The sequence below is a fragment of the Clytia hemisphaerica genome, unplaced genomic scaffold (genome assembly GCF_902728285.1).
Source record: "Clytia hemisphaerica strain Z4C2 unplaced genomic scaffold, Clytia hemisphaerica genome assembly, whole genome shotgun sequence".
In the NCBI taxonomy this organism is placed as follows: Eukaryota; Metazoa; Cnidaria; class Hydrozoa; order Leptothecata; family Clytiidae; genus Clytia; species Clytia hemisphaerica.
Window position 1 is genome coordinate 426,500 of NW_027103668.1, and position 12,405 is coordinate 438,904.

At 35.8% G+C, this 12,405-nt stretch overlaps 1 pseudogene; it reads right to left on the bottom strand.

The window, feature by feature from the left end:
* Nucleotides 1-856: 856 nt before the first annotated feature.
* Nucleotides 857-3,130, bottom strand: LOC136803294 (copine-9 pseudogene; annotated as a pseudogene).
* Nucleotides 3,131-12,405: the final 9,275 nt, after the last annotated feature.

A 12,405-nucleotide genomic window follows, 5' to 3' on the forward strand; every position in this document is an offset into this window, starting at 1 on the left:
AAAGGAGTTATTTATTGAAAAAATGCTAAACATTTTTATAGATTACATAATCTGCGAGCGTAGGTAGATTTTTTGCACAAATTGGTCGAATAGATACTTCCTTCCGTTACTATCAGATATTCCATAACGATATATTTATCGTGATGTTACACACGCGTCAGGTTGAAAATAATCTGACGTGCGTCTAACCACTCCGCTTCTTGGAAAAAAACTGGACGGGAGGGACAATTTATCGATTCAGAGCATCAAAATAATGTATCCCAGAGTACATCAGCAGCAGAAAATTAAGCTCGTTTCCCAGGATTCCTTCTAATGGATTCGTTTTGAAAGAGAAAGTGTGAAAGAGTAGAGATAATATCTTATTGAGAGTTATTCTAAACTTATTCTACTCGCTTGTTTTCAAGGATACCGTTATTGATTACATAATAGATTCAAACCTAAACATTTAAAGATAAAATCCCACGTTTAAAAGCACGAAATTTACATTATACAACACAGATACCTTAAAAAGAAGGTATTAAAATGGTTTTATTTTTGAAACCTTTACCTAACTGTACCAAAACGGTAATACAGTCTGATAGATGTAAATTTTTTCTTGATATTTTTACAATAGTATTATATAACATATCACTTATCTTATATTATTTGCAATTTTTCTTATATTTTTCCTAATTTTTTTTCTTAGAACATTTAGAGTTTGTAAGTATGGGTATAAAATTTATTGGGTAAGACTTTGGCGAAAAGTAACCTTTGATGAATTTTAGTTCTCAAGGGAATATAGGGACATGGTTTGGCAACTGCATTTAAAATAATCATTAAAATTACCAGTTCATTAGGGGGGTACGTATGTACACTTTGTTCGTGATGCAAATTTTCAACGAAAAACTAATTCTACTATTTCACATTATATATACAACTTTAAATAAATCTTAAAGGTCAAATCAAGTTCTAGAGTCTTATCAACAGTCCAATTTGCGGGTTTTGGTTGTTTAAATTGAGAATGGTTTTGTTTGAAATTCTCTTAGAACTTAATCATCGTCAAAGCAAGGTTCCATTTAAGTTAAAAGTTACAATTTTTAAATTCGGTCTAAATGTTTCTTAGAACTACAGTTACACATGTGTTGATTCTGGGCGACGATCACTGACCGCTTTCTCTCCGCCGCGGCCGCTGCTTCTCTTGCTTCGGATTTTTTTCGTTGTCTCTCTTTGTTTTCTTTTAGAAAACTCATAGCGAAGTCTTTAGCAGTCATTTCTTTCTTGGCGAAAGGTAGTTCTTTGTTTTCAATTTTCGGTGCATCGACCTTACTCTCTTTTCTCTTGTGTGAGCGGCTAAATTTTCGTTTTGGCTTCTCCTTCTGCTCTGTATTTTCTTTGAGAGCTGCAGGGAGACTGACTTCAGAGGTAGATGAAACATCGCCAAGTTTCATTTCTACATTATCAAGGGGTGAAGAGGGTGGCGTTTCTCTCGGTGTGAGACCATGCTTCGGGTCGATCCGGTGTTTCTCCATATAAGATGTGAGTTGATACGGGACTTCATACAAAACCTCTTGAGCTAAATCGACTGCTGCAAAACAACCTGAAAAATTCTCATACGCGACAAACTGAACGATATCACGGTCGGCTGTCTGATCTTGGAAAATCAGTAATTTGTCATCCGAATCCAATTCGACCATTGAGTCGAAATTACCGGAACCGACGCCGACAATGATGACAGAGATCGGGAGTCGGGATGCCCGGATGAGTGCTTTCTTAGTCAAACCAATGTCGGAGATCATACCATCAGTTAGAATCAGGACGACGTGATATTTGTCGAATGTAGCTTGTTTCTCTGCTAAATCTGCGATCTTGTTGATAATCGGTGCGAAATTTGTCGGGCCGAAGAATTCCACATATTTGATGGCATTTTGGTATGCCTGTAAAACGCCAAGGATTCCATTGCAATGTGGGTCGCGTTTGAAATTGAGGTGAAAATCATGGGCGATTTGTTTGTTGACCTTCGCTCCGAATCCGTAAGCAGTGATCAATTTGTCGGTGTCATAATCCTCGCAGATTCTTCCGACGTTCCATAGGGCCTCCATATATTGGTTCGTTCCATGTGGGTAGTGTAGGGAGGAGGGTAGAGCGACGTTGCCATTAGACGCTGTGAAATCAATAGCTACGTGAAAGCATAATTGTAGCCCAGCTGCGATGTAGTCGAGAAATGAGGCTTTGGATTCGATTTCGATGAACTGTAATTTCAATGAGCCTGCATGAGCTTTGGATTTCTTTTGTGTCAACACTAATTTTTGTTTTGGATCTCTCAACAGTTCATTTAGTGAGGTATCACACGAACCTATCAAAGTTCTTTTTGAACCACTATCAAAACATTCGAACCGAATAACCCGATCTCTATCACCGTTACACAAAGTTGTGACCGGTATCTCAAATTTCTTCCAAATCGGGCTATTGTTGTTTTTAATCATTTCCGTTTTGTAGACAGGTAGAAAGTTATTATTTTCTAAGCTACAGCGACTGATAACGATAAAAGGATCACTACTGGAAAACAGATCTTTCTGATCAAGACGATGACCTTTGATTTGCAATTTCAGGATCTCCTTCGTATCAAAAAGCTCTTCAACGTTAAATGTGATGGTTGATCGCAACTTCTCTTTCTGTCGAGAGTATAAATTTTTGGTAGTCGTTCCGCCGTGTTCACCCACAATGCTACCGAGAGAGACTTCAACGTACCCCAGGAAATCATGGTTATTTAATACAGCCGATGAAGAATCACGGTCATAAACTTCAAACTTCATTCGTTGGTAAACTTCAAAATAATATTCGATGATAATCGACTTCACAAACGTCGGATTCAAATCGTCGCGAACCGATTCTGTTCGGTCGTATTCTTTCCAAATTCGTTTGTCGCCTTTCGGTACTTCAACGAAAATGACAACCATTGGATCAGACTTGGATAGATAATCTCTGTCTTTGAGGTTAGCGCATGATAAATGCATCTCCAGTTTAGATACTAACGGTTCTCTGATGCTGTACGAATGTGGATTCTGTTGCAATGCTGGAGCGCTGGAGTTGGAATAAGGATTCCGGTAGAATGTTGACAGAGGCATGGTGGTTCTACTTTTTTATGATATGCCTGAAAGAAAAGACGAAAAGTTTACAAATGTAAAATTACATTTTCATGATTTTGTGACAGTGTTTGAGTTTGATGTCATGTGAATAAGAAAATTAATCATTAATGGGAAATGAAGCCACTTATATTTTCCATCCGTTACACACGTGGTTTTCACACAAACACCAGTCTGAAAATAAAACAAAAAGAAGAAAGGACTAGATTCAATCCGTCATTTCTAAATGTGGCGCAAATCTTAAGGCTTAACTCTTTCTTGTTTGTATAAGGTCAAAGATTCATCTCTAGCTTATAAGCTCGATCAAGACAAAAATTATCAAATTTTACTGACACTGATACCCTTGGTTTTCAATATAAAATTACCATCAATTCTCTAAAGTGGTGCTGTATTTGTGTAGATTGCAGACTCTAATTCCTTTCCCAATCCAGTCTCGACTTCAAGCCTTCAACATCGTCAAACCTATCTAGATTTTTCTACATCTCAGTTGAATGGAACTACTCTTCAAGAGCTAGACTGACTTTATCTTCAAAGACATTCAAAGCGAAAATAATCTATCTAAACCAATACATTCAAATGATCCAGTACTTTCTTTGTCTAGATTTCAGACTGTTTGTCCTCCCTACCTCTCCCCTCTCTGTCAACCAGCACACAAAAATGATTCATACGGCAATTGAAATCCTAAAAATATTCTCAGTCAATACACATCAAGCAATCATACTTTATCAACATCCACCTATTGAATAACATTTCCAAAAGAAGTCCAGCCTCCTTCAAGGTTTAATTACGCTTAATACTATGTAATTTCTAGCTAATAAAAAGGAAGCGATTAACATAAACCAACATTAGCTATTTATCCAATCATCTTTTTTATGATAATCACATTCAAAAAACACTAAATCATAACATCTTACAAATACAACCCCTTTTTCTCAATACAGTATTCTCTTTAGCTCGAGAAAAATTCTTTCTATTCATTTTACTAGAGGTTCAAACTGTGAGAGATATGCTCTGCTAGTCGAAACAACAATGTAAAGGCCCATCCATGCTATTTATATGACATGGAGATGAAGAGAAAGGGAAATCAATGATCATGATACGGTTTGACTGAATGGTGAATTATTTGCTTTGATTATAAGAAAATGATATTATCAATACCAGTCTTTCAAAGTCAAAAACCAATCAATCAACCAATCAACCAATCAATCAATTAAAAATTTCACAGCTATTCAGCCTATCTACCATTCATTCATTCATTAATCCATTCATTGACCTGTCCATTCCAGCACCTAACGAGTCTCTTATTCAATCAATCAATCAACTATCAATCCATCATCAATGAACTAATCAATTTTTTGATGACATCGTTTCTTTTCATTGATTAGAGTTGCTACCGACTGAATTATCTTTTTGGTAATTTTTTCCCCTTCACTTAATTGCATCGTACACTCTATCAAAAGCTATGACTGGTTCATGCTCATCTAGTAGTATAGATGATGATCCTTCTGATGATGTTTCTTATAAATTGTATGCTCTGATCATCAGTCATTTAAGCAACCATGATATTGTTAAAGGGCGCTGAGAATTAATCCCTTAATTTCATTAGTTGTTGGGATTAATTTACCTCATTTGTTATTGCCACCGGAGGAAGCCTAAAGCTTCTGAGGATGGCATTCATAGCTTCACGCATAAGGAAGTTGGGCAAACATCTCATAATTTTGCGCGCGTTTTTCAGTATTTTAGTTCCGCTTAACGGTAGCATTCTTATCTTACGGTCTCTATTGTTTTATCATCATCAAAAAGACTTTTCCGGAGTTATTTTGATCTGATTACTCATTTTGAAATGTCAGTTTGTCTTTTTCTTATCCCTGGAGAGTTAAATGAATCTAAGGAAATTCCCTTTTCTGGGAAATTCCCTTTTTATACCACAAGTAGTTATTAAGCGCTCTTCATAGGTTAAAAATATTACTCTACTCAAAGTTTTCGAACAGTTATGTTGATAAACGTGTACATTAGTAAAATAACATATGAAGAGCAGTATCTTCAGATATATACGCTTTTTATAGGAAAAACCAGTAGGCATATGATTTTGGCTGGGCTGCTCTTAAATTTATATGATTTTTCAGCCTTAAATGTCAATATTAGTTAAAATGGAAACATGTACTTCTCAGTAATTTCTGAAATCTGAGGTTCAGATTCTTCTTAATTTGTTCTTAGGTTTTGGCCAAATTTAAGCCTCGTATTCTTATGAAATTGTTCTTACAAAAAACGTGTAAGAAAAGGCACGGATGTCACTCTAAGTAGACTGTAAATCACTCCCTTGACACATTTGTTAGCATTTGGAAGAATTTTGTCTCATATGAGAGGTCACTCTTAACAAAAAATACTGTAGGGCTAAGATCATTCCTTTTGAACGCAAATTCAACTCTATGTGTTCGTTTTGCTGCGGTGGCACTTTAATGAAAGTTATGGCTAGTAAATAAATCCTCTGTATAACCAAAATAGTACTAGGATTATCATAACTTCGAATAACTTTATCTTTCTCAAACCACTGGTGCCTTATCAATATTAAACTTTTTTCACGGGCCTCTTTCTAAAGTAACCTCTTTGTTTGGTATGTAAGAGGAAGCTCTAGAGAACAAACCTCCGCTTAGTTTGAAAACCTAGGACAAAGACCAAAACAACGTCTAGTCTGTCTGCCCATTATTTCGTAGAGGTCGATAGACCTGTGAAATATAATTCTATGAATAAAATGTTCTTGTCTCTTCAAATGTTCCCTATCCATTACTTTACAACGACTTAATGATTATTTGTTTGTACAGTTGAACACCCCTGTCTTACAGCCCCGGTGGAACTTTTTTCCTCAGTGAGGATAGAAATTCCTATCGAAATTCTAGTGGGGATATAAATTCTATTGTTCTAAAAATCCAGTGGGGATGATTTTGGAGAGCAGTTTTTAAACATTGATTTTCGGATGGGGATGAAATCAAAGTCAATTTCCGAGTGGGGTTGAAATTCCCGGGTATTTTCCTACCGGGGTGTGAGGCTGGTGTCCCAGAGGGTCTGTGACACAGGGCGGTGTAGTTGACATTTTATAGGAATTTCATTACTTTCAACATGAACCATATCCAGCCAGCTTGGCTATCTATAAACTTAACGGAACATGAAAAAGAGCAGGCATTCGAACTTAGATCTTCCGACATGAGACACTAATGTCTATGACTTCTCAGTCATCTCTCTTCGACTTACTGTTAGAACTTTTTACGTCACTCGATACCACTTGAAAATTTCAAAAACCACCCTAGTCTTGTGCCCATCATAAACCTCAGATATAATCTTTCATAAAATTGACAGACTTTCCAAATTTCACCCTACTGAGCAGTGTGATTTTCAATAAAACAAAATCAATTATGTCTGGGAAAGATGTTTGAATTTTTCGAATATTGGCTCTTTTGTTGGAAATTACTTAGCACTTGTCACAAAATCTACGTCTTTTGCAGAGCAGCACTTTCCTAGAAATAGAGAATTTTTTTTAGTTAATTAATTACTCATCATGTGAATTTGTGACTGGTGCTAATTAAGGGATAAAGTTTAGTGCAGAACAGAACTTTTTTTGATTTTTACTTTGTGTGACGAAATTCTGATTTAGAAGAGTAGGCACATAGTTCTTATCTAGTGATCTGATTTCTCCTTATCCATTTCAACGTTACCATATTTTTTTTTTTTTCTTTTTTTTTTTTTTTCATCATTAATTTCTTGATCTCCAAAAGTATATTGGTTCTTCTTACAAGAAGTTGAAATATTTTATGTATATGTTATGTATATAAATGTATATAAAATTCTACGATTCAAACTGAAGTGGACAGCTAAATCATTAATGGAAGCTTAGTGGGCTGGTCGGCTACATAGTATTGAAATAGTAAATCAACCTATACCTTTGCTTGTTGATGCGGTTGGCATCTGGATTTTTAGCCTAAATATTTCGATATCTGAGGTTAACTTTTTGAGTGGATAGTGCAGTGAAAACATTTTATCAGAGAAGAGGGAGAGATGAACCATCCCATCAGGGGAACTGGCCTAGAAAATAATCTCAAAATATTAGAATACTCTAGGAAATCACTACGCTAGAAATGATGGTAAAATAAAATAGTAGCTAAGAATTTCAGTTTCAAATATTAAACATATCAGACACCAATTACACCATTTAGCACACCATTTCAGTCAATTCTATTCGTTTAAAAAAACATTTTATCTGAAATTTGAAAACGTGGTTGAAAACACTCGCATTTTGATTTTGAAAAATATTTTAGCTTTACCTGCACTTATCATCTTAATTTTTCAAAAAAAAATTCACAAGCAATGAGTATATATTTTTGAAACTTTCATTTTTCATAATATTCCACTATCCTAAATAGCTTTTCGACAAGCATGAAAACACTACTTTAATTCTAATTCTATCAAAAGTTTTTCTGTCTTTACTGGCAGTTTATTTTTATAGAGACTTTGGTTTGTAGAGAATCCAAAGTCGCAATCAGTTTTTAGATTGCTGCTGTCTGTGAGCTTTGCGTCAATTTCCAATACCACTGCTCAATATTCTGCTTTTGTATGGATAAATGGCTACCTTTTCTGCACTAGATAATTTTGCTCCAAAATTATAGAGTGTTGGAGTGCTGGAGTGTAAGCTGATAGACTTTAATAATTTTGTTGGATCCATCCAGTCTTACGGAGGGCATGGTACTAATTTTTGTGAACAGCTTACTCGTTCAATATTTATAATGCGAAATACTTTATCGTTAGACCGATCGTTAGGCCTGCTTTTAAGACTCCGATCTCCAAAAGGTGCTCATCAGTGTTAAACTTCTTCCCGAGCTTCTTCCATCGTATTCTCTTTCTCCTTTATGATGTCTGTTGAAAGCTTAGAAGCTTTCTGAATTGATAATTGTGACCCAGGATGATAGGAAAATAGACGACGCATTAGCATTCTAAAGTCTGTCCAGATATAATTGGCAGTGGAAACAAGAATGCCTGTAACTTTTGATAGTCAAATATAATTATGGAAATTTTTTTTGCTTGTTTTAGAGAATGAAAAGCGCTATATTTGAATGTATTTTTGGTTGAAAAATTCGCGATTTTTAGCGGTTAAATTTGCGATTGTAAAAATTGAGCTTTTTTTCTACTTATGCTATAACGTTCATTTTTACACCAGTGGTAGTTCAACCTTAGGTTAAGAAGTTTATTAAATTTCAAGGCGAACAGAAAAGTCCTTCGGAAGATATGAGACCCGAAATACCCCTTGGTAGCACTTTTCTGTGAAATATCAAATCTCCAACTTATTACTAAAAACGGGGGTAGTGATATGATAAAACAGTTTTTCGATCATCACATTTTACGATCTCTTTAATGACCTCATAGCCAAACTGTGTTTAGTGTTTTGGGAATTAGCAAAGTTCTTTTAATGACTTAAAAATAACAAAGGCAATATTATAAGTTCATGCTTATCTTTTCAATAAAAACAATTATACTGTGATTTCACTTCACTTCGTTTCGAAATAATCAATAATACCAATAATACCAATGCACCAACACTTAAAACACTTTCCAACTTTTAATTGCACTGTTCAAAAAAGATAACATAACCCCCGTTTTTAGTAATAAGTTGGAGATTTGATATTTCACAGAAAAGTGCTACCAAGGGGTATTTCGGGTCCCATATCTTCCGAAGGACTTTTCTGTTCGCCTTGAAATTTAACAAACTTCTTAACCTAAGGTTGAACTACCGCTGGTGTAAAAATGAACGTTATAGCATAAGTAGAAAAAAAGCTCAATTTTTACAATCGCAAATTTAACCGCTAAAAATCGCGAATTTTTCATCCAAAAGTACATTCAAATATAGCGCTTTTGATTCTCTAAAACAAACAAAAAAAATTTCCATAATTATATTTGACTATCAAAAGTTACAAGCATTTTTGTTTCCACTGCCAATTATATCTGGACAGATTTTTTTAGTTTCTTTTACGAGATAATGAGAAATATCAGAGAAAATATTTGACTAATTTACAACATCCCTGTCTCACAACCACGATGGAACTTCTTTTCCCACTTCCCACACAGTGGAGATGAAAGTTTTCATCATATCGAAATTCCGATGGCGATAGAAATTCCTAAAAAATTTGGTGGCTTTGGAGTGCAGCTTTTTTCATTTAATTTTAAAGTGGGGATGAAAACGAAGTCAATTTTCCAGTAGGGCTGCAATTGTAGGGCATTTTTTCCACCGGTGAGATCACCGGCCAAAATGTCCTGTGATCTCACCGGGTCTTTAAAACAGAGGTGTTTTCAAATTTCTAATTTATCCTGCAAAAATCTAGGACGAGGACCAAATTAACAATGGGCTCTTCCATAGAAAAAATCCGTTCATGGGGGTGGAGGATATATTATTTTTTTCATGATTTACACCTGGATATTTTGATTTTTGACCCCCTGGACACGGGTTATACCCCTGGACAAACATCAAATCAACCCCATGGACACAAAAAATTACCCCTCTGGACATTGGAATTTACCCCCTGGACATTGCAATTTATTGGCATTTTTTCAATACCCCTGGACAATTCACTCCTCCCCATGAACGGATTTTTTCTGGAAGAGCCCAATGCCTGCTCTCATCTGTCGTTTTTGACAATTTGACAAAATACAAAGATTAGACAGCATATTATAAAGATCTGAACATCATTCGTAGAGGGTAATAAAACTTAAATACATCTTTCTCGGTTTTTATGGTTCATTAAAGAGAGAAAAATGTGTAGGATCAAGGTTGTCTTAAAGCCTGAAAGGGATGGTTTTGTCTTTGAAGTGTTACCAATTTCGCCTCCGTGTCACTTTGATAGATACCACTACCAGATATCACTTTAGAAATTAGGCGTTACTTTCCTCTTTATGTGGAGGGTTTCTGCATATGATGTCATGATAATAGAGAAGAGAATCATCGATGATGTCAACAAACCTACCCACGAACGAAAGAACAACAACAATCGCCCACAAGGTTTTCACCCGTTCTTTTACCGCTCTCCTGGTTTGAATGAAGATGTTTACGTAGGCAAAAGGCCTTTTGCAGGACTTCGAATTATCTAAAATGAACTTTTCTTGTACAACACTACTGTTTAACCTGTCTCAAACCTGAGTGGGTGCCAGCCCTTTATGACCGCCCCCTGAGCTCGAGAGAGAGAGAGAGAGTAAAAAACCTTGCTAAAATGGAACAAAAAGAGAAGAATAACTTAGTCTGGTGTTTGGTAAGTACGTGAGTAGACGATGTTATCCTCCATTACAATTAAAGGTGGGATAATATGGCTGTAAACTCTTTTCGGCCAAAAAATCCTGTTTGCGAATTTTCTTCGGATTTGGTTAACATAATAATAATGTAGCAGAGACGTCCGAGGCTTTTCAAACTGGTAATAAGAAGAAAAATAAATTTTTACTGACAAAGATGGGAATCGAGGGATTTTGAAAAAATCTTTTACAACAGCCACCACCAGATTTCTACGAAGCCCGGTGCACCGTGGCCGTGGGTCTGTAAGTCGTAAGTCTCTGTCTATCCGCTCTAGGAGCATGGGTCGTTTGTATGGCGACGCTTAAGTAAGCTTGTTACTGGTAGGGATATGGAGTTTACTGCCGTATGGCGGTAGACAGAAAAAAGCGGTTTTAGTCTCTGGGATAAGCACTTATTTATAACGTAAAAATTTTGAGCAGATCTTGGATTTTCAGATTAACCTTCGTTGCAACCTCGTTCACGTGTATCCCAGGCTTTATTCATGTTATTGATTGGTGCCAGAGAAAAGCTTTGTTTTTGAATTACGTAATCTAGCGCTATCGCAGTAAGCATATCAAGAAACTGATAATACGCAGGGAACGATGTCACCTTCGTTTCTTAATAACAAATGAACACAGAAAGAGTGATTATGAGAAAAATGAACTCTCACTCATCACAGACACCTCTCAAACATCTGGTGAAAACACATGCATTTTATGGTTAACTTTATCCCCAAATTCTAAATATGAACTTATTTTATAATCCTTGAAAACAACAAAGGTACTTTCTCTCCTTTTTTGTCAACATCTTCTTCATTTCAAACCTTTGCTCGTGTTAAAATCCAAGCATCCCGCCCTGATCACAGACAACCGGTGGGACTCTCTTGCCCCACTCAAAGACTTATAAGTTATAAATCTTCACCCCACTGGAAAATTGTGCCGAAATTTTGTCTGCCTATGGTCGGGAAAATACCCTGCGCAATTTTTTTCAGCTTAAATTGACTTTCTTTTCTATTCCCATTTGAAGATAATTCTATGTAAAAAAATGCCCTTTAAAACCATCACCAATGTATTTTCTAGGTTGGAAAATAGAATTTCCCATTGGGATTTTGTAGAAATTTTATCCCCACTCGAGGTAGACACTCGAGTCGTTTATAATGCGTGTAATACAATAATAGTATAGGCGTTATAAACGATTATTGTTACGGGATTTAGTTTTGTAGACTTTATTTAGCGACTTTATTACTACAGTACAATGTCTGAATTATTCGTCTAGCTTGCTCGAGAGAAAATTTCCGCCGTGGCTAGGACGTGCAATGTGCGTTTTTCATATCAATTCATTATCTGATACTCCGATGGCGTATTGGCGGCCGCCCACGCTAAAGCTCTAAAGGAGCGGGCCAATATACTATACTAAAATTTTGCCGACCTTCAGAGCTTTAGCGTGTCGGAAGAAAATTTCTACATCGGGTGCCAGATAAATCAATTCATATCATATAGGACTTGGAGGACTGTTCTCGCTCGCGTCGCGCATATCGATTTTTTCATCACAAAGTTTATATTTGGCTTGCGATGGTAGTACTTTCCGGTACACATCCGACAATTGTTATTTAATATTTATATTTTACTTTTTATAACGCTGAAATAACGCTGATGTTACACGTATTTTCAGCCCGAAGCAAGGTACTAAAATTTTTAGTAAAAATAATATCGAAACATAGAAATAGGGTTCGACCTTCGAAGAATCGAAAAGCTGAAGCAAGTTACAGGAAATTTCCCTTTTTTTTGTATTTGCTCGAAGAATCCATTTGTTATAAAAACCTCCATTTTTGTATACTTTGAAATTATAATTTAAAAATGTTTCACCTGCGCGCGTAATTTCTTTTTCATTTTTTTAGGGGTCCTTTTTATTAAACGAACAGAATCACATGATTTATTAACCTTTTATTTTCCTTTTGCAATAATGAGGGAAATAGGAGAA